Consider the following 27,472-nt stretch of genomic DNA (forward strand, 5'->3'; position numbering starts at 1 on the left):
TACTGTTGTAAATGTCATGTCAGATGCCTTTAGGCGACTTGAATAAAATCCGATACCAGTGTTAGAAATTATCACACACGAAACGAAAAAGTTTCTAAATTTTGTGTTAAAGCAACAACGACGATATTGCAGTGAATTTCGATTATATGATGTGATTTACTTAAAATGTTTGTATGCGCCCTGCGCCCCGGGTCCTCGCTCCCGTGATAATTTTAAAATATTAATTACCATATGTGTTATTCCAGATAATATTCTACCCATGTACCGAATTTCATAATAATCCGTCTAGTAGATTTTGCGTGAAAGAGTAACAAACATACATAAATATACACATAGATACAATTAAACTTTCGCATTAATAATATTAGTACAATTATCATGAGAATCACAATTTGCTTTTCGGACGCGAGTCTAGTAATGCAGACGCGCTTGACCGCTTCAGGAAGGAATCGGTGAATCGATCGTTAATCGATACAAAATGCCGGAGCGAGCAATCGATATATTTATCGAGTGCCGCGTTAACCTAACCACATCCCGAGCGGCCTTCCGCTATATTCTGTAAGATATATAGTAGGAAATGTCGTAATGATGTTTTTTTTATGTAAGTTTGTGATGTTGTATATCAATTTAGATAAATCTCAGAGTGGTTTGCATCAGTCAACTTTGGCGTTAATTTTAACCTGTGAGTTCCTGGTTGTTTCCTCAGCCATTGAGCTTCTGCTGAGATTTAGACAAAATACTTTGCGTTATTCTGTGCAGGTTAAAGTTAACGTCAAAGTTGTCTGATGCAGTAAATTAATTCAATATGATTTTAATGCTCGTGTTATGCGCATGTGGCTGTACAAGATTAATGCAAAAGTTTGGATGTGTGTTAGGATGTTCGTAACTCTCAAAATCTATTACTTGAATGTAGATTTAATTTAGTACATGTGTAGTATATAACCTAGAATAGCACAGGTTACTTTTTGACCCAAAATTCTGGTAAAAATTGTTTTGGCTCAGAAAAGATATCAACGCGCCGTGTGTAAAAATAAACCTGACTTTACTTTTAACTTGATTGTATTTTACGTCTATTAACCCTTAACTACAGGAGGTTAACGTATCTGTGTGTCTATATAATGTGTGTGTGTGTATGTGAGAATTTAAGAGTGTTCTCACTGATTAGAGAATTTAATCGAGAGTGATTTTAGCTATACTTGCAAAATTTTTGTTCAGCCTTTTGAAAACCATCAACTTTTTTCTAGCGGATGAGAAAATGTTTCGTTTCACCCGCCCTGTTTTTTTATTCTTCCGTTCTGTTTTTAATCAAATCTTGCAAGTTAAAGTTCAACTACTTCTACCTATCCTAAAGTTGAAATGTTCCACATCGTATCAGTGTCCTTAACAATGTATTATTATTAAGCATGACTTGATGTTTGCACCCAGGATCGGTTTCAATGAATGAACTCCTCAACGACATACTACTCGTAGATAATATTTATCATGTGTAAAAAATGACGTTTTTGTAAAAAAGAATCATATTTTAAATATATTAATTTTATTATTATGTGTACATGAATCTTCAAACGCGCGATTCTCGTATTTAAACCCTCCATGTAAAGACCAAAATATCCTTTTTATTTATAACAATAAATAAAAATAATAACATAACAGATCAACAGTAGATGTTATCCGATGACCCGTAATCGATATATCTCGCCTCCGGGATCGAGTCGTAATCGATAGCGTATCGTACTCGTACACTGTTTCTGACCGCAGCACACGCCGCGCACATCCTTCCTTGCAACAAGGAGCATAGAATCAAATAGAGTAAACATGGCATAATATAAAAAAAGTATATGGCATGGACTGGCAGGATATTAAAAAGAAAAAAATTAAAATTTAATTTGTCTCCACATCATAGTACATACATGTATATAATTATAAAGATTTTGTTCACTGCAGTTGCTGAGATCTAGTGCCTGTACCTACTAGATTTCCAGATGAAAGAGAAAAATGTAATAAGTTTTTTTTTTACAAAAATATACACTTATAATACAAGATTTTATTGTCATCAGAGAAATAAGATGTTTAGTGCTTTAAACACGTAATATAAACAAAGTCCGTGCAAACCGTTGAAGACAGGACATCAGATCATGCATATCAAAATAATTCTTGTTCTGTTGAAGATATCTGCTTTAAAATTAAGATGCAAATTCGGCAATACATATTAATTGCAAGTAAATAAAAATAATTCTCAAACGAACAATATAAATTGGACATAAAATTACTAAAACGTATTTATAGATTGTTTTTTTTCTTTTGGGAAAACTTTGAATCTTACCTTTAATTAAAATCTATTCTTAACCTTATCTGTCATGTGTGACATTCTTTTTTTTTTACTGAATTAAAATAATGATGAACAAGTTTGCGTAAAATTGAAAACAAAACCTCCATTTCGTTACAAACTCATGAACTTCGATAACTATGTAATATTAATAAATAGTTTTCGCAATATAATATTCAGTTTGAAGAAATGTATGGCGTGCTAAAGTGTAAGGAACGGCCGGTAATACTCCTGTACCTTTCTCGAGGAGGCTTTTATGGTCGTAAATCATAGATTGCTTCTGCGGCTGGACGCCATTTTGAAAATTACTTTGGGAAACATTTTCAAGTGACAAACGGACAAGAACTACTGAACAGTAATAGATGTTGTTTTTTTTTAAATAATGAAGCTAAGCCATTTCAATAAACAGTCAAGCGCGATTCGAATTGGCGAGCAAAAGGTTCCGTACATTATGTTAATAAAAACAGCGAAAATTCACGTTTGTTATATGGATGTATGTATGTCCCGTTAAACATTCATTTTACTCTGTATTTTAGTATTTTTTACTATAGCGAGAACTTGTATTCCCGAATTATTATAGTTTTACAATCGATAATTTCAATCGAAAAATGCCATATAGATAGTATCGAACTGTGATGATGATTAGACTATCAATACCTCTTTATCAATAGTATTGCACCAAACCCGGCTATCGATACTACCAATATTATTGCTTTTCTTCAAACTATCTATAGTCAATCGAAACGCAATCGATAGTTGACTATCGAGCGGCAACACAAGCGAGAACAGAAATACATCAGCTTTGAAAATTTATGAAAATCCTACGAAGTTTATTAAAATGCACAAATTGTAATATGAAACATCTCGTACATATACAACAGTACATCAAGTTACCCTGCGTGCACCTCTATGACGCGGTAATAGCGGCGAGTTTGCAATGAATTTGGGTAGGTTGATGTGCTGTTGAATGTACTACCCACTCACACCCCCTATTGTCTGACTCACGACCCTGGCGGTGACCACCCACCGTCCAGATGTTGCCCAACCTTGGACACAGCCAGTATGACAGCGATATGACGTCATACCAGCCTTGAGATAGACAGCAAGCTGCAGCCTACGATATGACGTCATAATGTATTAAATAGAAGTGCAAATTATCGCCCTTGGTGGAACCGTGTCAATTTTAGCCAATGGTCGATTTCCGTTATTGTATATAGGCATATAAGCTTCATAATGTATCTGACTTCCTCTAAATGGTCCCGGTTGTATCCTCGGCCATGTCTGCCTCAAAATCCGGAGACCCCATACCAAAAGAAATAATCTCAAAATTTTGAATTTTCCATAATGATCTTCCGACCATTCGCCTGCCTGAAGTCAGGTCACGATTGATCTTTTCGCGGCAAAGTAATACTTATTGCCTATAAGCTATCAATGTATTTTGTCCTTTAGTCGCCTTGTACGATATCCAGGAAAAGATATGAAGTGGTTCTATTCTAAGTGGGCAACCACTGCAAAATATCAACCATATTATTCGTTCTTGACAATCTTTACACTCCTGTTTAGAACTGAAGCTGAAAAAACAAAAGCATTTTAATGTTTACCCTACACCATGGATTTAATATGTGCTTTGTACAAAGTACCTACTAATTCCATGCCCTGCACTGATCAGCAAAAAAGAAAAAAATCACTGACAACTGACAAAAACATCATCAACATCATCGTTAACTGTAACGCTTTTAGAAATATTTTAAACACCATCAATTATTGGGAAAGAAGCCAAAAGCCTTTGAGTGTTAAACCAACCTTTGAGTAAAAAACCTACGGCTAAAACGGAAATCGTCGTTCGATTTCGACACAGCAATTAACACGAAGAAACCAATTAAAATTTTCTTACAAATGTACCATTGCTATGTATTAAGAGTAGGCCGTACTATTGGTCATTCGTAAAAAACTCGATCGAAGTTAAATTTAAGAGGTTTTGGATTAATTAATTATTAATTGTCTTTTATTAAATGCTTTTAGGTTTAATGTGTTTTGTTTATTACATTTATTTTATTTTTCTTCATATTTTTAACAGCTGTTTTCTCAATGGCGATTTTCATGAAACGTCCTTTTGCTTTTTTTTTAATTGAAAAAAACATATGCTTTTTCAAACTATTAGCGCTAAGCATGTCACATACATATTGTTTTTATAAGCCAGTCACACATAATTTTCTACATGAACTTGCCCATCTGGCCAGACCAGAATTTCCCAAAAAGTATAACACTTTTATAATAACACTAAAGACATTCGTTAGTATTTATTGTATAAAGCCTTTTCACATTAACTCTTTAAACTAAGCCTATGAGTAATACGTGGCAGGTAACTGACTTAACTGTATTGTAAATTATATCACCATTTATATTGTTGACTAGTACAACAAATGATAAATGTAGTGTCAGCAATTTTCCAGCCAACCATGACACGCTATTTTTTATAAATTGCGAAAACCGTTCGAGTTTACAGTGTTGACGCGATAACTGTTCGAGATGCATTAGTAGTGTCCCGTTGTGGGCGTTAAGATAAATTTTTACTTTTAAGCAAGGTGTACATTCAAGTCAAGTCACCTTGCATGAACTTCTATGGCGCGGTAATAGCGGCGAGTTTAAATGAATTTGGGTAGGTTGATGTGCTGTTGACTGTACAATGTTCAAGTAGTAAAAATTGTTGTTGTAATTGTAACAATAAAAAGGCAACTCAAATATGTAATCAAATTGTGTAATACATCATGAGTTATTTTGAAGTTAACAAATAAAGGTGGTCAGGCGGCCGGTCGTAAAGTTGCTAAATTTGAAGGTAGATTTCATTGTGAGCTTCAGAGCACCATGGCCGTGAATGAAGCCGCACACGCGAAACGAGAGAGAGCTACGTAGCTTAGTGGACTCGCAGCCTTATTGTCTATCAAACCAGTCAATTTACATCTGTAAATTTTAACACGATTGATTAATGGATGATGTTATGAAAGAGTTTCGTGACTTGTAATTAAAATTGATATAACATTTATCGTAGATGAGAAAACTATAATTGGCTTTTAATACATTTGTATCTATTTATTGACGATCAAATTAGACTGTACGATCAAAGTAGAATGAAGACGCGTTGGCAGCAATTATTGCACAGAATCATGGCTGTACGCATATTTGGGTTGCTTATATTAGAGCACCAGACGTGTCGAATGGTCAAAAACAGTCAATCATAAGATAGATTTTCATTGTATAACGAAGAATTTAACAAAATAACCGTGATTTATTATTTAAATCTGTGGTGGTGTAATGGTGAAGACCGCTGTTGAGCGAAAGGTCCCAGGTTCGAATCCGACTCGTGCCACATGAGTTTGTATACCACTTTGAGTAATGTATTGTAAGGTAACCTGCACACTGGTTGATTATTATGTGGCGTATAGGTACTATACTCGCTGACGAAAACATAACTCTTGAATAAGAAGAAGGGAAGCCATACAATCTGAGCTACATAAAGCGCACGCATTCATTGTGCATACGCCTTTAGTTCCCACAAAAATGGGTTTAAAAAATGCTGGGATCGAAAAGACAACAATCGAGATATGATATCGTCCATCTAAGATCGTATGTGAAGATGAATTAATTCCTTGTGTAGTGTTTTACCGATGAATATAAATGAATATATTAGGACAAATCACACACAGATTTAGCTAGCCCCAAAGTAAGTTCGAGACTTGTGTTATGGGATACTAACTCAACAATAGTATATTTTGTAACAAATACATATATAGATAAATATCCAAGACCTGGATCAATCAGAAAAAGATCATTTTCCAACATGACCCGACCGGGGATCGAACCCGGGACTAGTATATTCTGTATAGTCGGTCTAGATAGCATAATATAAAACAATAAATACCTTCCCGCTTTCTGTCTGTCCCTGTGTATCTTCAAAACTACGCAACAGATTTCGATGCTGTTTTTTTTTTAATAGATAGTGTGATTCCTGAGGACGCTTTGGGTGTAAAATTTATTATGGTTCTACCCGGACAAAGCCGGAAGGGGCTGCTAGTCCTAACTATAACATTATAAATGCGAAAGTAAGTTTGTTTGTTACCTCTTCACGTTCTATCTGCTGGACCAATCTTCTTGAAATTTTGCATACATGTAGTTTGAAGTATGGAGAAGGACATAGGGCTTTCATCCCGGATAAATAATTGTTCGCATTGGAAATTTACCCGGGCGAAGTCGCGGGCAAAAGCTAGTAATAAATTAATCATTATTTCGAAATCTTTTAGCTTTACCCAAGGTCTTCCTTAGTATGCTACTTGACCGCTATCTGTCATCAAAACAGCCTATCAGGGCATGGATCAGAAATGGAGCTGATCTGCCTCGTCACGTCTATTGACAATGATCTTGAACACATTGCGTTTTTGCACGATCCACCTGTTATACCACGAAACTGAACGGTCTTAAATACATTTAGATGGCACAAGGAATGTGAACTTTATGTGTGTTGTGATAAGGTTCAAAAACGATTTTGTTAGGATTTGGTAGAAGGTGAATTAAATTTTCACCGCGTGAGAATTACATGCAATCTTTTTCTGCCTCTATTCTGGTAGCCTTTGAGACACAAGTTGTTATTAGATCACTATATATGTACCCATGATTAATAAATTAATACCAATATTCAGTATCCTTTGGATCTTTGGATATATAATATTATAACTCCTTCTAAAAATTATGCTAAATAAAACTGACTGCCATAAAGATGCAGAGCGGAAAGTTAGATCACTGACCCCTGATAAATACCTAACAAATTGACAGAAATATTGTAAATTCCACTTAGGTGACGGTTAAAAGGTGAAAAACAACATTCACACGGACGAAGCCGTGGGCAAAAGGTAGTTTAGCTCAGAACATAGCAACACAGTGTTTAACTGATTACAATTTAAGGTCTCCCCAACAACTAAAGCGGAAATTCCTCATAATTGACCGCAACCAAGCCTATCTGAGACTAAACAAGGGAGATACGCCTAATGGGATGTAGAACAAGCGCGGCCATTATAACCGAGCAGTGACGTATCGTCACATCTGAGCAGCGTATCTGCGGAGTAAACATCATTCTTTTGTATTGTTTGGTCCAAGTTTCAAGATGGAGGACTACGGAGGACAATTTTTATACCTCAGAGGAAAACTGCGTTAACGCAGTTTTCCTCTGAGGTGTAAAAATTCATCGTAGAACTCAAAATCATAATAATTAAGTAATTGTCTCGAAAACCCATTAGGATACATAACCCTAATGGGTTTTTGGGATAATTACGATGATTTTGAGTCGGCTTTATTGTTCCATTGAAAAATACAATCACTTTAATACTGATTCGGAGCATAACGTAAGAAACACGTGAGCTGAATACTGGACCGTTTCTGGTTGACTGTTCCCAACAGCCTTGTTAATATATCTAGACACCAATTATGGTATAAGACAGAAAGTTTTCTGTAGCCCTGATAGTTTCATCTTTCGATAAAAAGACTTCGTCTTGGAAGGTACGTTTGTTCTTTTGTACATTTGTCATGTCTCAGTGCTGACAGCGCGATCTAAACCAACAGAATTTCACAATTTTTGACAATCGAAATTGTAAGTATTGCTTGTTTTAAACCCAACTAAACTACACACCTAACAGCTTTGATGGAGTCCTTAGCTATCGCCCGCGGCTTCGTCCGCGTGAATTTCCCACGGGAACAGTATTTTTTCCGAAAGGTGTACAAAATTTCAAGATGATTGGCTGACTAGATAGAGCGTGAAGAGGTAACAAACATACTTACTTTCGCATTTATAATATTATATTTTCTATGTAATATCCGCGTTCATCCATCACTTGCACCAACCACCAAAAGACCAGTCCCTATTAAAATATACTCCCAGTTTCTGATATCTAGTGCTCAATCATAGGACGATTTGAAATTCCCAGAGTTTCCGCGTGCCGGACAGACAGACGGACGGACGGCGCGTGACATCGTGCGATCGGAAGATGGATGGTGTTTCCTGGTGGCCATCTGGTCTACCCGGTGGCAACTTATTACGTGTTTCGAGGAAAATATCTGTAAATATAAAATTATTTATTGCAATTAGACGAAAAAATACAGTTTTATCAACTTTTATCTGCAAAATAATAAACTTTTATGCAGTCTAATTATGGCTACTTCTTTATTGTGCTATAAGTGTACATTTTCAACGTAGACAAAATTGAATACAATAGAAGTTTTTTTTTATAATAACACGGTGCCATTTAAGAATTACAAAATTAATTAAGAAGGTTTGTATCCTTACGTCCTTACATATTCTAAAAATAAGTCCTCTGCTGCGTCTGTCTGTCTATTAAACTCCAAAACTACTGCACGGAATTTCATGTAGTTTAGTTTTAACCAAATAGTGTGATTTCTGGGAAAAGTTAAGTTGTATAATTTAATATGTTTTTAACCGAGTAAAGCCGGGCCGACAGTTAAAACATATCCTAAAGTGAAAATAGTTCAAATTCAGAGTTGTGAATGAGGAAATTTATTGACAAAATATATTAATTCAATGTTAAAAAAATTAATTCAACTTAATAATGATGAATGTATCAGTCTCAGCTTCCTGGCGTCTAATCTGTACAATAGACTACTGTGTTGTTTTGATGACTATTCGATGGCTCTTGTATCATTAACAATAACATAGAAACACCAGTGAAAAAATACTGTGATAATGACAACACTTTCAAAGATATGACAAAAAAATATCACACATTTTTGAACGCTCTATACTAAATGACACATGAACAAGTGACGTCACATCGTGCGAAAATGTTCGCGAAGAAAGATAAGTTTGTTCGACAGCTACATTAAATATTACGTTTATGGTGATGATTTCTTAATAAAACTTTTATTTATGATGGTTAATTGTTGTTATTTATGATGGTTAAATTTATTTTAATAATTTCATACTTTTTGAAAATGGACTTTTCAACCAACTTTAAATCTTCGTATTTATTATTTTTATCTTCAGCTGCATTGAATTGTCTATGAATTATCATAATGATCATAAATATATCTATTTTATTCATATTTTTTACAATTCTCTGACCTTGGCAACTACCCTATTAGCTCGGATCAACACGTAATAACCTCCACAGCTACATACACGTCACATTCATGGGCCAGGTGTTCGCGCAGCTACCTGGTCTGTGAAGCGGACATGACGTCAGAATGGCCAATTAACTGAAATGTTTAGCTGGTTCATTTACAGTTACACTAGCTATCCGCTTCTGCGTTTAATTCGTTAGTATATCATGTTGTTGGTGGTTCTCAGAGCGCTTCGACCGCTGCGCCTGCGCTGTCGTTGCAATTTTTAATTTTTTTATAAAGACAATAATTATTTTGACAGTTTAAAGTCATTAAAGTAATTTGTAAATTTTATTAATTGATTGATTTTGGAAATGATTCCATCCTCAAGAAAGATGGATTGTAATGACAGCGCAGCGGTTGAAACGCTCGAGAACCACCTGTGAACACTAATAGTCCGCTTCTACTAATAAACACTTGCATAGTGTCTATCCTTAAAGTTAAAAAGAAAATCGATGTATCGTATAAAATCTCACATAAGCGTAAATCTTTGAAATCTTTTTGTGACCTTTCGTTTAGTATTGCTCCAAGAAAATTTGATCATATTCAATTTAAAGTCGTAAACATCAACAGTTAGATCAGAATTAAGGTAAGAACTAGTATCAGATTGAGGTACAGGCGGTTACGAACATCTAGGTGAATGTTGCGGGCTTGTCTTAACATCTAGTTTAGTTGCATCTAGCTTTCCGATATTATACCTAAATAGGGCTGGCAAAATTCGTATTTGAATTTCTTAAATTTATGACTATTTAATTTTTCCGTTAAGTCTCCGCCTCCGACATAGGTCGGAGACGTTAAACGTTAACGTTAAACTTCGCAAAGAGAATCTACTCTAGGTACTTACTGTATTTTCACACTTCGTATGTATATTATAGTTGTTTTGTAAACCATGTATAACTAAAGCTATAAGTAAGTTGATATATTAATTGTATTTCTGACTAGCACACCGATGTTTGGATCAGTTTTTATGAATAAACTAGATGTTGCCCCGGGCTTCGCTCCCGTGGGAATTTTGAGATAAAGTATAGCATATAGCAATCTTGTATAATGTACCTTTCAAATGGTGAAAGATTTTTTCGGTTCGCTAGTTTCGGAGATTACCCGCCTCAAACATAAAAACTCACCTATTACCTCTTAAACGCTTACCTCTTTATAATAATATAGAATAAATAAAGGTTGCAACCCTATTCTCAAATATTATCTAGCGGTTGGAGTAAAACGCCGTAAACTAGATGATATCAAGCACGAACTATATGGGTCAGCCGAGATCTTTGTTATCATAAATATGTTTCATTGGGAACGTTTTAGATATTTGGAATGAAAGAAAGAAAAATATGTTCAAGCTATTTTCAAAACCGAGAATATTCGGAGCTTTATTTTTATACTATATAATCTCATCCATTATCGCTAAATAAAATATTGTATTCGTTTTGTTTCAGATTGTGATTCGTGCAGTGTATCTTTCGTGAGAAATCATAACGTTAAGGTATTTAAAATTATTTTTCTTATATTTAATGCAAAATCTAAAAGCGCACAACTCAAATATTTTAGAAATTCCATTTATCATTTTGCTCGACTTATCTAATCGTATGCGAAAATAAATTATTGTTTTTCACTTTCTTATAAATTAACCTTTTGGGGATTGCGTAGATGATAATATGAAACACGTGATATTATTATCATATTGAAGTCTTAATTCATTCATTCACTACATATATTATATTTATATCTAAATCTTCATGATATAACTTTAAACCCCAAAAAATATGTTTTGACGTTTGAAATTGTTCTATTGAACGAGATGCTAAGATTTTTACAAGTACCTAATAATGAATTTTAAAAAATATTTAAATTTGGGTAGGGTAATTAAGAGTGGGTTGCACCACCAGACGACTATGACAACTGCTGACGTTTAGATAAAATGGCGTACGTTGCGTTTTTCTGCGCGGGAGTTAACGTTACAATTGACTGATACCACCGAGCCTTAAGTACTCAAGGATTAGTTTGCTTTATTAATACTTAACAGCTTTCTTTTTAAATTAATGAGAACACGTTATATAAAACCATTTAGTGAGCTATAAAGTCAGATTATGTCTTTAGAAATCAATCACTGCGTGAGGTCATGTCAAATTAATGGAAAATATACCTTTTTGCTATACATTAAGGTTGGTATTCGATGTCATTATGTAAAAAAGCGGTGTTCCTTACCCTTCCTGGTGGGTCCATAATAAAATCTTAAATCTTATTTGAATCGTGTAGGATCATGACGGAAGTAAAAAATTATTTAATCATAGATTTTTATTGAACCATAGCCCGTATGTTTTTGAATGTATCATTTTTTATTAACGATAAACGTCACGTCTTAATTTCTCTTATAAATAATGAATATCATGATATAAAAAAAAATTAATGAAAAATCTTTTTGTGACAATGAACGGGTTTAAATTGGGTTTAATAATTATGTTGAAAAATCTCCGAAATTATGAATTTTCGTTTGTTTTATTGTAATTACAACAAAAAATTTGACTAATAGTAAAAAAATATATTTTTACTATGTACTATGTTAATTACTATGTAATTGTTGTACAGCATTTTTTTTTATTATGAGTAAAATAAATGTTGAAAATAAGGATAATGTACTTGCAACATAAATTAAAGGCGGAATTATACAAACAAAGCATTTAAATGAAAAAATGAACAAAATGCAATGAGCAGCTACATGAATAGAATGTTTATCGAGAACAAAATGGAGGCGCTTCGAATCAAAAGAAGACATCACGCCCACCGAATCAGGAGCCATTTTTTGTCCCTACCTAATTATCTTTCCATTTTCCCACAATTGGATTTTAATTCCACCTCGAACGTGCGTCGAAAATAACCCCCTCAATGACCAAACAATATCCTTCTGTTTTATTCTCATGATACAATGAAACATATAGCTATCACTGTCCCTTTCTAGCATGAGAATACGCACGCGCGATCAAGTTGACTGACGGTTCAATTAAAAATTATTTATTTGTAAATCAAAAGCGATATCGATCTTTTGTTCGGCGGCACATCACTAAAGCATTCACTCTTTGTACAACGTAGTGTTGTTACATTTTTCTTTTGTACAAAGATAATTATCGACTGAATAGCATCGACGTTACAAAAGGCTTATTTCGAGCTCAATTATACAATAATGAATTAATCATTGAATTAAACTGTGATAGTTTTTCGAGAATAAAAGGTAGTGTAGTCGAGAATAAAAGTAGTGGTATTCTCAATAAATTTATCTTTTGATCGGTTAGAAACAATTTGCGATATATATGACGACATTTCAATGACCCCCGCTTTAAATTCCATCGAATGAGATTAAAGTTACGATAAGTACGGTGTCCGGATTCTATTTAGCAAGAAATATTGTCCAAGTGGACGTAAACAGAGTACAGATAGCAAAAAATAAAATCAACACGGGTGTTGCTATTTCAGAAATGAACCAAAAACTGATTCGTCCTTTGAATTACAAACCGTTTTCTTTTTAAGTCGAATGGTGGAAACATTGTCATAAACGATGTTTTTTTTATGGCATTTTAATTTCGAAATCAAGCTCTGTAACTATAAAGCCTATAATAAAACTGTATTTAAAGAAAACTGTATTTAAAAATGTTTTGTACAGTTGACATCACATCGATCTGTTATTGCAAATTTAAGGACACAATCACCGGATCATTGTCTATGTAGGATTTTACACGCGTTGTCAAAGAAACTGTACCTAACCAAAAAAGCACATAGTAACATTGTATTCTAAAATTGCTACGGGAGCAGAATTTAGTTTATATCTATACTAGCTATTGCCCACGACTTCGCTCACGTGATTCCCACAGGAGCAGTTATTTTTCCAGGATAAAAGGTACCCTATGTCCTTTTCCGTACTTCAAACTACATTTATATAAAATATCAAGAAGATTGATTGAGTAGATAGAGCGTGAAGAGGTAACAAACAAACTTACTTTCGCATTTATAATATCAGTTAGGATCCTTATTATTTTAATATGGTGGTGAATTAATCAAATCTGAATACGCTGGATATTGGTTCCCACGCAGCGCGGCCATGTTTTAATTGTAACCGGACAGAAACAGTAGGCCGATTGTAGCGATTCATTTGATATTCATATTAGGTGAACCTGTTCCGACAGTTGTTTAGTTATCTGTGTTACATTGAGATTGAAAAGGTCGTATGATTACCTTTTCTGATTATATTACATATCTTTATTATTATCTTTTTATTGGTGTTATAACACAAATTTAATTTGCATTATTCCACCCGAAGAATCATTTATATATAGGTACCTACCTACATATATTGCAAGTAGAGACGAAAATAGAAAAGCGGATCTTGGACTCCAACGCACTACGGCTGACGGAGTAACCAGGAAAACGCTCAGATTAGAGACAGCGATACGACACATCTTGTAAAAATAATTTAAATGTCTTAAAAAAAATATTTCTACATTATTGATGAAAACTTAAATGTCTGAGACTATAATCGTAGATGTTTGTTTGCTTTTGCATTCTTTAGTGTTAAAGAAAAAATCATTCCATATTAAAAAATCATACCTATCTTTTAATTCTTGTTAATTCTAAAGAGGTCAGAACTATTGTCTGAATTAAATGAATTTCATTAAAGATATATTCGTAATAGAAATACAGAATATAAGATCAAGATTTTATTTAAATTTCCATAAATGGCAGTTTTTTTTTATTTTCTGCAGGCAAAAAAAAAATTAGATACCTCTTACCACTATCATTTTGAACAAACAACAATTTCGGATTTCGCAAAAGAGTGTCATCAAAACAAATTCTCCGATGTAATTTACGAAATTTTCCCATGCGCTCATTATGAGCAATATTATAAAATCCAGTTATTTCAAATTGAGACGTCAATTTGATAAATATGTTTGCGTGTAAATTCACAAAATACACGCATACATATCTAATCACGATGACCTGTGACTTCGTTGGAATTAATTTAGTATTATTGAACGTCAGACAGGAATAACTCCACAAATGATTTGGATACAAAATGTCGGGAGATAGAATGACAGAATTTATTTGAAGTGTATACTTTAATAGCCGTTCATTAGATAGTAATTTATATTGTGAATTGATAGCAATAGTCGAGGTGAATTGTGGCGTAAGTGAGAAAAGATAGCGGTTATGATAACACATTTAATTGAAACATTTTATGCGTAATCCTAGGATTATCGCGTACTCAATTTTAATTATATTATTATTGTATTATTTATTAGACATCCTGTTCTCAAACAATCATAGCGGTTTTCCGTTTCATTAAAACAATGACAATAATGGCGTAAGTGCCGGGCGCCGTAAGGTCCCTTTTGATTTGGACGACCACATATATATTTATTTAGCAAATAGCTTGTACCTAGCTTGAGAATGGCACGTCTCATTCATCATCAGCAAAAGAAGTATATATCAGGACTACGTATTTATTTTTATTCTATATTATTTTACATCGTATTCAGTTTTCTTCCTAAAAATCATTATATAAAAAAAAAACTAAATAATTTATCATACGAATCTATTCAAACTCGACGTTGTTACCTCAGTTTAACTCTAAATCATATATTATGCTGTGTTGCATTATCAAGTTAATTACTTATATAGGCTCAATATCTACCAAGAAAGGATGTCGGAACTCATAAACTCTTCCGCTAATAACTTGCACCAACCACGAAATCTGTTCTCACGTTGTGGAATGTAGAGGCATTTTCACACTAGCCAGATAATTATACTGATTTACTATTGAATGAATACGCGACAATGCTTTCGTTTGCGCTAATGGCCGTGGAGTTCAATGGCCTTGAATTCATTTAAATAAATGTGGGCCAGTCGTTTAATGTCCACATCTTGCGTAAACGGGAAAATTACGTAGGAAACAATAGCCTGGCGACGCCCCTTCCGCAATGGCAGAAAACTTAGAAGTTCTTAAACTCGATAAGGATGATGTGTGTACGATAGTTGTACCAATACAGGAAGTCTGATGCGTGCTAATGATATGAAGAGGCCTTACAAACCTCAGATAATTGAAAATGAAGAGCCCTTGCAAACTGGTGAATGAAAGTTATGAAAGCGAATCCTGAGATCTATGGCGGGGGAAGTAACGCGCTCAAATGAGAGACGCATCAAAAGAACCTAAAGTCAAAGCATTAATTCAAGAAATTAGACCTTCAAAATTTTAAATTATACAATATCTCCATAAAAACTACATACTACTGGCATTTTGGCAACGATAATAGCTGAGAAGAAATGCCTAAAGAAACTTATTTGACGCTTGAAATTTTCTCTGTACACACAAATACTTTAATCACACAATGTGGTATCAAATTACATCACAAACTCTAATGTCTGGCTTATATTTATAGCTAATCTCGGCAAACTGTAATAATGTACCATACATCCATACTTTGCGGAAGAACAACCAATAACTACACTAAATCAAAACTCGCAAAAACTATAATCACGTAACAATCGATTAATCGAATCGAATGATCGGTCAGCGAACCTTTATCCCTAACCAGGGTCGGCCCGATTGTATGACGGACATAAGACCACACCAGGCGTTCACTATTAGGGGGCGCCAAAAAGTATTTCAGGGAAATCAATGAAGAGTAAATACAATTTTTATAAGCCTATTGTATGTCCCACTACTGAGGAAAGGCTATTAAACTACTACAATTACACTACTGAAAAAATATTCTTTTCTATATTAAAAATTTAATTAGTTACCACTGAAATGTACAGTACGTAACCTACTTATGTAACATGAAAGAAAATCTTTTTAAATGATATTGCTATTTTCCTGTCAAATAAATAAATATTTTGCAGATGTTTTGTCTTACTTAATCGTACTTATGTGACTAATTATCAAAATACTACTTATTATGAAAGAGCACTTTACTATAATATTTTTGTATTAATTTTCAAATGAAAGAAGTGTTGCAGGATGGTATGTTACTTTTAGACGTGGTGCTAATTGTCCTATTGTTAAACTTGAATAAATATTTATTGTTTTTTATTAATTGGCCTATAGCAATGTTTTCGAATTGAACTGGAGCTCATTCAATTTCTTTATTTTCAACATTGAATGTCGACTAAGCTGTCGCTAAGGACTGCCGCAGACTTCTAAAACGCGCAGGAAAAGAAGGAGCCGTGTAGTTTTAAACTTGACCTTCACCTACACTTTAAAAGTCGTAGTCATATTAATTTATTTTTGAGTATTTTTAGACGTCAATGTGATGTATATCATCTTAAAATGAATAATTTTAACTTTGACATCACAACCTTTTCTTAGACACACAACGCGCACTGGGTTACGCACTCAACCTAGGGCCGGCCCTGTCCCTAAGCACCTGCGAACTTACGTCAAATGAAGCGGAGCCGCGTAACGGTGCAAAATGATAAACTGGCGACTATGATCGCGCGGAATTGGGTCGGAATCGAACTGGCTACCTCTGATACCAGCCATTGTATTAGTAGCGTGGTAGCTAACTGTGAATAGGGTTGTCTTTATCTTTGTTATTTGTTATTAAACTCTATGATAGAGGTGGCAAACATCGATAATCTAAATTAAGGGAACAATTTTGCATTCAATAGAGCTAGTAAAAAACATTGGTTTTTAAATTTTTAAATTGAAGAGATATGTAATGAGTATTTCTGTCGTTTAAAAACCACCAATCCTCAATGGGAATTTATCCATCCATTATGGAGGCCTGTTCCCCAGCGACAGGGTCATTTAAATGGCTATTGATGATTATGATAAACACTGATAGGTATTTCAAAATTATTTTTTTATTACTGGGTCAGATTCTAGACGAATATAGTTCTTTACGTAACTAGATGTTATTGTTAGTCTGTTCTTTAATTTAAAAAATAAGTTCCAATTTTTTTACAATAATTACTTTATTTTTGACCAGTGTTTCTGATTAAAGGTTGTTCTTTTTTCAAACGACCGTATAATGTGTATACATCATTATAGCTTCAGAAATAATCACATTCAACGTGCCTAGCCAACCATTAATTTAATATCATCCAGCTAATCGGAGCGATTGATATCGCATGCCTCGTTTGGACAGGCGAGCTACTTGCATGCTGCACTGAGTTGAATTTGTTTGACTGTGAATTAATTAATCTTCATGTGTTCTTCGATAGTTCTACTTGAATTATAAGTAATTATAATTTATTCATACTATAGTGGCGTTCAGCCTCTTTATAACCTCTTTACTGACAATGACTCTATGAGCTTTTAAAATAAACAATGCCACACTAAGGAAAACAAGAACTATCGACTGGGACGGATGGCTGTGGGTGCCGGACTAGACGTGGACCAGGACCGCTATCGACGACGCGACTACGAGAAAAAAAAAATAACATGAACATATGCACCACACCCAGCCAGCTCGGAGGATGAAACGGACAAGCCGAATACAGGGCGTAGGCCGTACCTATGCGACGCTGCTTCCATCCATCAAAGTCACGTTTGCTGGAATATGCGTCCTTCGTCTACATGCTTCACCTTGCCACCAAAACTCGCGGTAAGCTCGCTTACATTTTGCTGTTAATGCGAGGTATCAGAGGACGTTCCCTAGCCTGGCCTACGAGATAATAAAAAAATAGTATTTTATTTAAGTCGCCCCTTCACATACAATTTAAGTCCGTTAGTAAATTTTAACAGTAATAATACAAGTTATAGCTAGTATTGTTGATATAAATATTAATATTTTTTAAAAAATAAAAAATAATAAATGTTAAAATTTTTAAATATTAATAAAACATAGTACAAGTGAGAGCTTTACTCAAAGCAAGCATCCTATAATTTGTTGACTGATGACTTAACTGGCTTGACGGTGCAAAAACAGTGAGATATTTAAAAGTATAGTCGGCACAGACAGACTGTCTTCATTACTACACTACAACAATGTAACACCTCTACATATGCACACTTGCCTTTTTAGCAAATAAAATATATTGATTAATTCATACTACAACATTTAACGTAGGTAGAACATTTTTTTTATTATATTTGAATTTATACGGCTTTGGCCGTGTTTTTCCGGGAGGAAAGATACTTTTTCTCCGTATATCTATGTATATATATATATGTAAAATTTCAACAAGAACAAACAAACATTACTTTTGCATTTACAATAGTGTTAAGTTCATTGGTAAGTTAGGCACGAAATTTCAACTAAACATTTCTTCTAACGTCGAATTAATTGATGAAAATATAAAAATAAATATATAAGGACAAATCACACAAATTGAGTTAGCCCTAAAGTAAGTTCGAAACTTGTGTTATCGGATACTAACTCAACGATATTATATAACATATAATAAATATATAAACATCCAAGACCCAGGTCAATATGAAAAAGATAATTTTCCGTGTTGACCTGTCCGGGGATCGAACCCGGGACCTCCAGTGTATTATGACCATTAGCCCAGTTATCCATTATGAATTTCCCTAAATAACTATATAGTAATGTGACAACACAAAACAGAATTGTTTGTAATCTCCATACTTTATAAAGACTGGCACAAAAACAATGTAATCTAGAGTTATTTACCGAATGATATATAATAAGCGAACAAACGAAACATCAATTCGAAACAGCCAGTCTTTTGGTTTATTTAAAATAAATACCTTTTTTTTGTCAAGCCCAAACAAAACTTCTAAACGGCCAGTACCTATTTAAGATAATCAGTGTATTTAGGCGTAACATTGCCAGGCGAACCTAAGACCGATACCGTTGGCGACACGAGTCCAATTAAACCCTCAGCCACACCTGTCCAGTGTCCAGTGTCCAGCTAATGGCTCATTCGGTAGCACGGTGGTCCATTGTGTGTCAACATGATTTAATTGACCATACGAAAGCTCATTACTTAAGGCGACATATGCGTGAATACCTATACTCATTTTATTAACCTGGCATGTTTTGACTGATGCCATAAAAATATAGCTTCATTGTAAAACTTTAATTCAAGTTTATTTAAAAAGCACCACGAGTCCTCATTGATTGATATTGTAAAACGATTTTTTATGATAAATGATAGACTCAGATAAAAATGTAGTTACTTTAATTTATTCGATTTTTTTTTGTTATCTAAAGTCATGTTTCAATCCTTGTCTTTGTCTTTGTAACATTAAATAGCATGGCTTATTTTTGTTTTTTCTTTTTTGTCGGAGCCTAATAGATGTTTGCTAGTCTGTTCTTTATGTCACACATTGAATTCTATCGAGGCGTTTAAAAATAGCGGTACATATAACAAAAAATCAGAACCATTATCTGTAGATCCCGAGTGACGTGTGATTCCGCCCTAGAATAAGACCATTGCATATCCTCCCGTGAGTTTCGTATGACATTAATAATCTTGTCAGTATTAGCATTCCCAAGGAGGGTCAGGTAGACAGCCGGTCGCAAAATCACAGCTGAATCTTTAAAATTTCAAGGTTTATTTTTTCTCTCGTAGATTCTTCTTCCTTCTTCCTTCGGGTCTTTAGTCGTTTCGCACCACAAGCAATTCGCACCTCTACATTCTCAGTACCTACTACATTCTCGATAAAGACTTTGATTCAGTGTAATAGGCGTGTTACAAATAACGTGCGTTTATTCGTATTCAGCAATAATTGTTGCAAGTTATAATTACTGAGGTGTACCGTTCTAGCCCGGAGTCGTGCGCGGGCGCATCTGTGGCGGTCGTGGACTTTCAATTAAACCTATCTGTTCCGACTACCAGCTAAATATTTTATTATGGACCGTTTTCATTAAAGTGTTGCCTTCGGGTTGTTTACTGTTTATTTGCCGATATTGATATATTGTAAGTGAATTTAGTTGTACAGTCAACAGCACATTAAGTTACCCTTTTTTTTTTGTTTACCCAGGGGAATGCTTGTTACGCACTGAGTGTGGGACTCCTGGGCCGCTAGTCGGCCCAGCCTACCCACTAAACCCCTGGGGCGTTTTCACGCTGCCGTTATGGGGGACGTCACGGGGTCGCTAGGCATTTCACCCCGACGCCCCCCCGGCCGGCCTTTCGGCCCCGACCTGGGCGCATTGCACAAAACATGTATTTACGTCCGGCAAATAATAACAGTGCATTTTCACGTAACAAATTTGAACAAAATTAATTTTTAATCAACAGTTACTATTTATTAAATTTTTAATATTTCTATAATTTAATAAAAATATTTTCTCTAATTTTTTTCTAAGGTTTTAAGTAAAAAAAAAACGAAAATATTGGATCAGTCGATGCGTTCGCACGAACTTTTCGACGTATTTTTTTTAAATGCAGAAACATTGCTAGACTGTCAGCAAAAAAATTAAAAAAAAAAAAGATGAATCGAACTTCGATTGCGTGAGAAATCTGCCAAAATTCTTAATTTTTTTATCTCTAGTTACTGTTAAGCTCAGAAAACATTATATTTAGATGAAACTACGTAAAGATTACAGCTCAAATGCGTTGAGAACACACGATCTAGGCAATATTAAAGTGTCCAGTCATGGTTAGATGTTTAGAACTTTCTAAACATAAGCAAGGAGTGCGAGTAGTTTACGCCTAATGCATAGTCGTTATCCCACTTCTGATTTATGTTATTCTGGCGTGAAATTATATTATAGGTGAGGAATTATTAATTATACGACTACATGGAGCTTATTACGCGCGTAGTCGGCCGCGTGTGGTCACATAGTGAATAGCCCGGATAAAACATTACTTGTTCGTATTTTTTTTCCGACAGGTCCCATCTTTTCGAAAAAAAAAAATACTTTAATTTTCACGGTAATAAGATGTAAGGGTGAATTTCACGAGCGTTTGGAACGCCGCCGTGGGCTGTTATTAGTTTTTATTAAATTGTACCATACACAGTAATCAATTTAATTATCCTATTTTATAAATAAGTTAAGTGCTGGTACAATGTTAATTTTATAAATGTTTAATTTAAAAATATATATCGTAATGCGTTGCAAACTTTTTAAGAAAGCGATATAATTATAGATATCGTTTACGTCTAGTATATTTACTAATTAATTCTCAATTTTGTTAAATATATTTCTGTCAATTCGAGGAATTTGATAAGATTGGTGCAAAAAACTCATTGACCTTTATTTGGGACACGATCTTGACCTAGCAATGTCGTTGAAAAACACCTAAATTATTATCAAAATCGAATAAAAATTTATGCTAATGTTAGTCTGACTGATGTTAAATTGACGCAGAGGAGGGTTCAGTAGTGAAATAAAAGTATTTTTTTTTTGATAAGCTGTTTAACTACAAGTAAAATTAGATACTTCTTCTAAATATAAAAACAAAATATGAGCATTTGACTTCACTATTTCAAAGTCAAAAAGTATATCAATTCAACTTTACATAGAACTAAAAAACTGACAATTGATAACATTTATAGTTTTGCTTTTAAAGTACTCTATTGCACATAGTTTGATTTTCGAACAGTCCAAAAAACATCTCCTATTTGATCATGTGCTAGAAAAATCTCAGATCATTCCCAAACCGTGCCACGTAAACCCGACATCGTGTCATGTTCGTCACTGCCATCAGCGTCACGTGTTACCGCTATTTCCTGGTCGTCATGACTCAAAGCTTGTAATGTAGATGTGGTCACTTGTATCGTGAATATACTGCCCATATTAGATCGGAAAACATAGCATTCGTGATCTCTTGTTTTTGTGCGCGTAAATTGACATATGCACCGATACCATTAGCACCGACTTCGTCGCCATTATTATTCCTTCTCTCTTTGTTTTCTTAGTGTTTCACTCTTGACATAGCGGTTGTGATTATAGGGCAGTCTTTTCAGAATTCGTTGCTGCTCTTATATAAATGAAAGATGCCATAATGAGTAAATGGTTATGGAAATATTGAAGTGCAACAGATATCATATAAACTATTGGTAAAATTCATTAGGTCTTACCACCAGGTCACGTGGTCCGGCTTCCTTTGTCCTACTAATCGGAGAATATTTTTTATGATTCGATAATTGTAGTGTATGTTTTGTTTGGTGCCGTAGATCATAAAAGCTATGATTCTTAACAAAGCGAACCCTTCGAGATCGGCGAGACCCGCTTACTCTCTTCCTACTATAAAAACACTATATTGGAAAGGGCAATGGGGTCGTAAAATTAATTTGCTTCACACCGGTTCACATTTAAAGACCCGGGTCATTGATTAGCTGAATCGAGAGACCTTGTAAGAAATTGGTTTGCTATCAGTATTTCTTACAAGAAAAACAAAGTGCTGTGGTTTTTCAAGCAAAAATATTTATCGAAAACTAAGAATATGTTAGTGATTATGTTTTACTAGAGACACCGTTTTGCGCACGTACGTACACACCCTGCGTACTTTGTAATAAATTTCTTTATCTAGTGTAGAATAATACAATTTGGAAAGAGGATTTTTTAGTTTTCCCTAATAAACATAAGAAATTGGTAAAAATGTGATGGTGGCGCTAGTGTGCAGTTATGTATCACCTTAAGGGCCACACCGCCTTGTCCGAATACCGTATACACAATCATAATAGCTGAGTCACAGGTGGCGGGTGAGGTGGTCAAAGGTCAACTAGATTGTTCAACGATTATGTTCAGATATGTAGGTACCACTGACCTATTGAGCGTTCGACCTTATTTAGCCGTGCATTCAGAAGATGGTAATTGAAATTGAGTGTCTTGTAAACAATTCCTCTCAACCTATCGCCAGTCAGCTGTAAGAAATCCTTACATGGGATAAGTCCGGCGTTGTGCATGTATTATTTATTTTCATTTATGTACTTACTAGCTGCGCCACGGGGCTTCGCTTTCGTGGGAATTTCGTGAAAAAAGTACCCTATTTGTATTCCAGGTTATATTCTACCCGTGTACCAAATTTCATAACAATCGGTCCAGTAGATTTTGAATGACATAGTAACAAACATACATCTTTACAAACTTTGGCATTTATAATATTAATAGGATAGGATTTTGTGATATTTTTGGACTTCGACCTAAAAGCTACACTGAGTTATTGGCAATATTTTACCCGTGTTCGTTCAGGTTTTACAAATGTTATCTATAAATTTAATTATTTATTCATTTAAATGTTCGTGTTTGAGTAACAAACATCTTAACAAACATTCACTGGTCTATATTTATCTGATTTCTTGCTAGATTGGCACATCTGTTAATGTTGGGTCAAACCTATCCCAAAGGCCAATGTGACAAACTTTGTGTAACAAATTAACACCACGAACGGGTTAAGTAAATTCCCATGTCCATTTCTGGAGAACTGTATACAAAGTAATATTTGTTGAGTTATTTTGGGTTGAGTACTGTGCCCAGAACTCCGTTTGTATTAATTTGGGAATTTCTCTGAAAGCGATGGATTTACAATATGTACTTTTACAGTTTATTCCGCAAAACGTTTACTCAGGTTTGGCTTATAGAGAATGTTTTATGGCATTAAGATCCTAAACCAGCGTCCAGCGAACACGCTGGCCTTTTTTATCATGTACCTAAATTAACATATATCACGTTTTTATTTCTTGCGAAAATAAAAGAAAATTGAAATAAACATTTAAAATATCATGGTGGCATTAATCTTATGGTGACGTTCGTTTGCGGTTAAAAACGGCTATTGTTAACTTTGTAATTTGTGCTTTAAAGATAAACTAAAAAAATTATAACGACATTTCCGAATAATAATTTCGAATTTATAAACGCATTAAGAAATCCCTCACCATTTATCGCACTAATAACAAAACACGGGCATTAAGAACTGACGGCATTCTACATGAGCGACAAAAGCTTTAAGACAACGCGACGCAGTACAATAAATTCTTGAGTCTACAACTCAAACATTCGCGTAGCATCGCGTCATGCAACCTTGCGTCACTAAACTAGGACGGGTAACGGCCTGTGCTGTGCCCTTAATTTGCGCAAGAGCAGGTCGAACAAAGGGAGTGGCGGAGTACGCACTGTGGTGAACTTTACTTTTGAATGAATCGTAAAATATAGAAACTGTAGAACAGTGATAACTATTTATAATTTAAAGCATGTTCTTAAGTTAATCTGTCTGATTATTTCTGTGATGTGACTTTATATGGCTATTTGGTATATTTTCAATCAATGTGCACGACATACATTGTGTAATTTCAATGTATGCTACGCATTGATACTATACAAAATCAAGCAACGTACGTCGATTCAAAGTAAAAATCGATTTTGATCGTTGAAGTTGATATATTGCAACGAGTAGCGTGTCAAATACCAGCATATTAAATATATTTCTCTTTCTTTCACTAGAGCATTTTCCCGTTATCATTCTCAGCTTGAGCGTTGGAGCCCAGGGTCCGCTTTCCTACTTTTTCGTCTCCATTAATTCTTTCTCAACTGCTATTAACACATTCTTATATCCAATTGATTTAATAGATGGAATACTTTTTGTTTTATTTTTTTTACACCACAGAGAACAACATTCACATATTAGGGATTCCTTCACGCAATGTCCTTATTTTATAAAAAGTGTTAAGACAGAAAGTTAATCAAGCACCTAACTTGAAGTATATTTTATTTAAAAACTAAGTACTTATTGAAATCCCACTAATATTATAAAATGCGAAAATTTGTGAAGGATATATGTGTATGCGTTTGTTACTCTTTCACGAAAAAATCTAATGGACGGATTGTTATGAAATTTGGCACATGGGTAGAATATGATCTGGAATAACAGATAGGGTACATTTTATCCCATAATTCGCGATTTAATAATAATTTAATAATAAGTTATTGTCTTTTATCCTTAATTATATTTTAAAACATTTTTATATACTTATTTATTGCAAATTTTAATATAGATTGATACGACTTTTTATTTACTTTGAAATAATTAAAAATATATATATATTATAATGAATTAGGTATAGAGGCCATATTGGCGATTTTATTTATAATGATGTACAAACCTCTTACAAAAAATATTTACACATTTAAGTACATAAAGAGATCATTCTGTACTTTTTTTAATTTAAATATGGACGAACATTCCTTTTAGCTTCGCGTTGTATGTAAATGAAATGATTATATATTTAAAATTCAATAACATGTCCAATTTTTGAATTCTTTTGGGATTTTATTATTTTTAACACGCAGGTCATAAAAATGTAAATAGTAATAGCGACCGCCCGCGACTTCATTCACATTTTAAATTCGTAATAAAGATTATATTTAAAGCTAATAGTCTAGTCATTATCTGTGAAACATTTCATCAAAATCGGTTCAATGATTTCCGAGTTTATTTGTTACGAAAGTAATCTAAGTCTAGTCTTACGAAAGAAACGGAAATGGTGGCCATAAACCGGATTCTGAGATTGATTTATCTATAAAACTAATTGAGTTTGCAAATTAAAAGCAATTTGAGCCTGTGAAGAATTAAAAAGAAAAAAATTACACATAACTACCTTTACCAATACCTACCAGAAAAATACCTTTACCGCATACTTTTATGAAGAGATTATAAAAGTATGCGGCAAAGGTATTTTTCTGTTATGTGTAATTTTTTTCTTTTTAATTCTTCACAGGCTCAAATTGCTTTTAATTTGCAAACTCAATTAGTTTTATAGATAAGTCAATCTCAGAATCCAGTTTATGGCCACCATTTCCATTTAAATGGAATTGCAATGAAGACAATAAAAAAGAGCCGTACAGGTTGCAGAAAATTAAGTAATCACATTAGATTGTAGTTTAATCGAAATAGATAGTTTTTAAATCAGAAAGAATACCATTAGCCGTAACTTTATTTGCGCGGGAATTACTATAGTTACTTGTAGAAAAGAAAATATATACCACATACATACTCTTGTGGAATTATAATATAAATAAAGATTAATGCTAATTATTTCATGTAAAGCTTGAAAGAGAACTTCGCTTGATTTTGTATATAAACACACATAAACAATAACTTGTTTCGGCTTAAACAAACAAATAGCTTGAGTCCTTGAATATAATTGTAGGTTAGCAAATTATAATCTTCACAATTATATTTATTCAAGCGGCGTGTGGTTCCGCCCTAAAATAGGACTAAGGAATACAAAGCCTTAACAGCTGATAGGCAATTTTTTAAATTTAATGGCAATTTTTTTATTCCGAAATTTCCGAATACGACCGGGAAAACACGAAAGTGAGAGAGAGAGAGAGAGAGAGAATTATATTTATTCAAAACAAGGCATTCTCTGCCAGTCAAACGTTACAACCAAATAGAAAACGGTAAAATAAAGCGAGAAAGGATAAAAACAAGTAGGAACAAAATATCCTTATTAATATAAGGTCCTTACATATGAAATTGGCGTTTTGTTGTACTGGCCACTTTAATCACAAATTTCTCCTCTTTGGTTAGGAATTCCAAATTCAAATTTATACAGCTATTTGTGTTTTGTTAACCGTCATTCATTTGTTTTTTTTTCTTCTGATTTTTCTGTTTGCGTCACTCAGTTTACAAAATGTAAAACTTGAAATATCGCGTTATTTACGAGTTCCACCGTGGCACCAGTGCTGCGGAAACAGCTCGAAGGGTTAATGATGTGCATGGCGGTCTTGTCGTAAAAGAAAATACAGTGCAATTTTGGTTCCAACGTTTTCGTTCTGGAAATTTCGACCTGCAAAACAAGCCACGTGGACGGCTGGAGACCCTGGTTGATAATGAAGAATTGAAGGCTATTGTGGAAGCGGATCCATCTCAAACCAGTCCGAGCTCGCTTCAGGCTTCGATGTTAATGATAAAACTATTTTAATCCACAATTGGTAAGATTAAAAAACTTGAAAGGTGGGTACTTTACGAATTGTTGAAGCAAACTGGCAAACGCGTGTCGACTGCTGCCTTACATTACTTAACCGGCACAATAATGAAGGGTTTTTAAATCAAATCATTACCTGTGATGAA

General features: G+C 34.1%; 1 protein-coding gene across 4 annotated transcripts in view; it reads left to right on the top strand.

The window, feature by feature from the left end:
• LOC128673285 (uncharacterized protein) overlaps positions 1 to 27,472 on the top strand; it is a 93,793-nt gene that overhangs the window by 34,972 nt on the left and 31,349 nt on the right. For 2 of the 4 annotated variants that reach the window (XM_053751036.1, XM_053751039.2), the window contains one exon: positions 10,927 to 10,973. The exons of 1 other annotated variant lie outside the window; for it this stretch is intronic. The gene's annotated coding sequence lies outside the window, so the exon portion shown is untranslated. Of the gene's footprint in view, positions 1 to 8,298; positions 8,431 to 10,926; positions 10,974 to 27,472 lie in introns of all 4 variants that reach the window. One more of the 4 variants, XM_053751038.2, reaches the window with a different exon arrangement.

This window comes from Plodia interpunctella, chromosome 10 (genome assembly GCF_027563975.2).
Source record: "Plodia interpunctella isolate USDA-ARS_2022_Savannah chromosome 10, ilPloInte3.2, whole genome shotgun sequence".
Lineage (NCBI taxonomy): Eukaryota > Metazoa > Arthropoda > Insecta > Lepidoptera > Pyralidae > Plodia > Plodia interpunctella.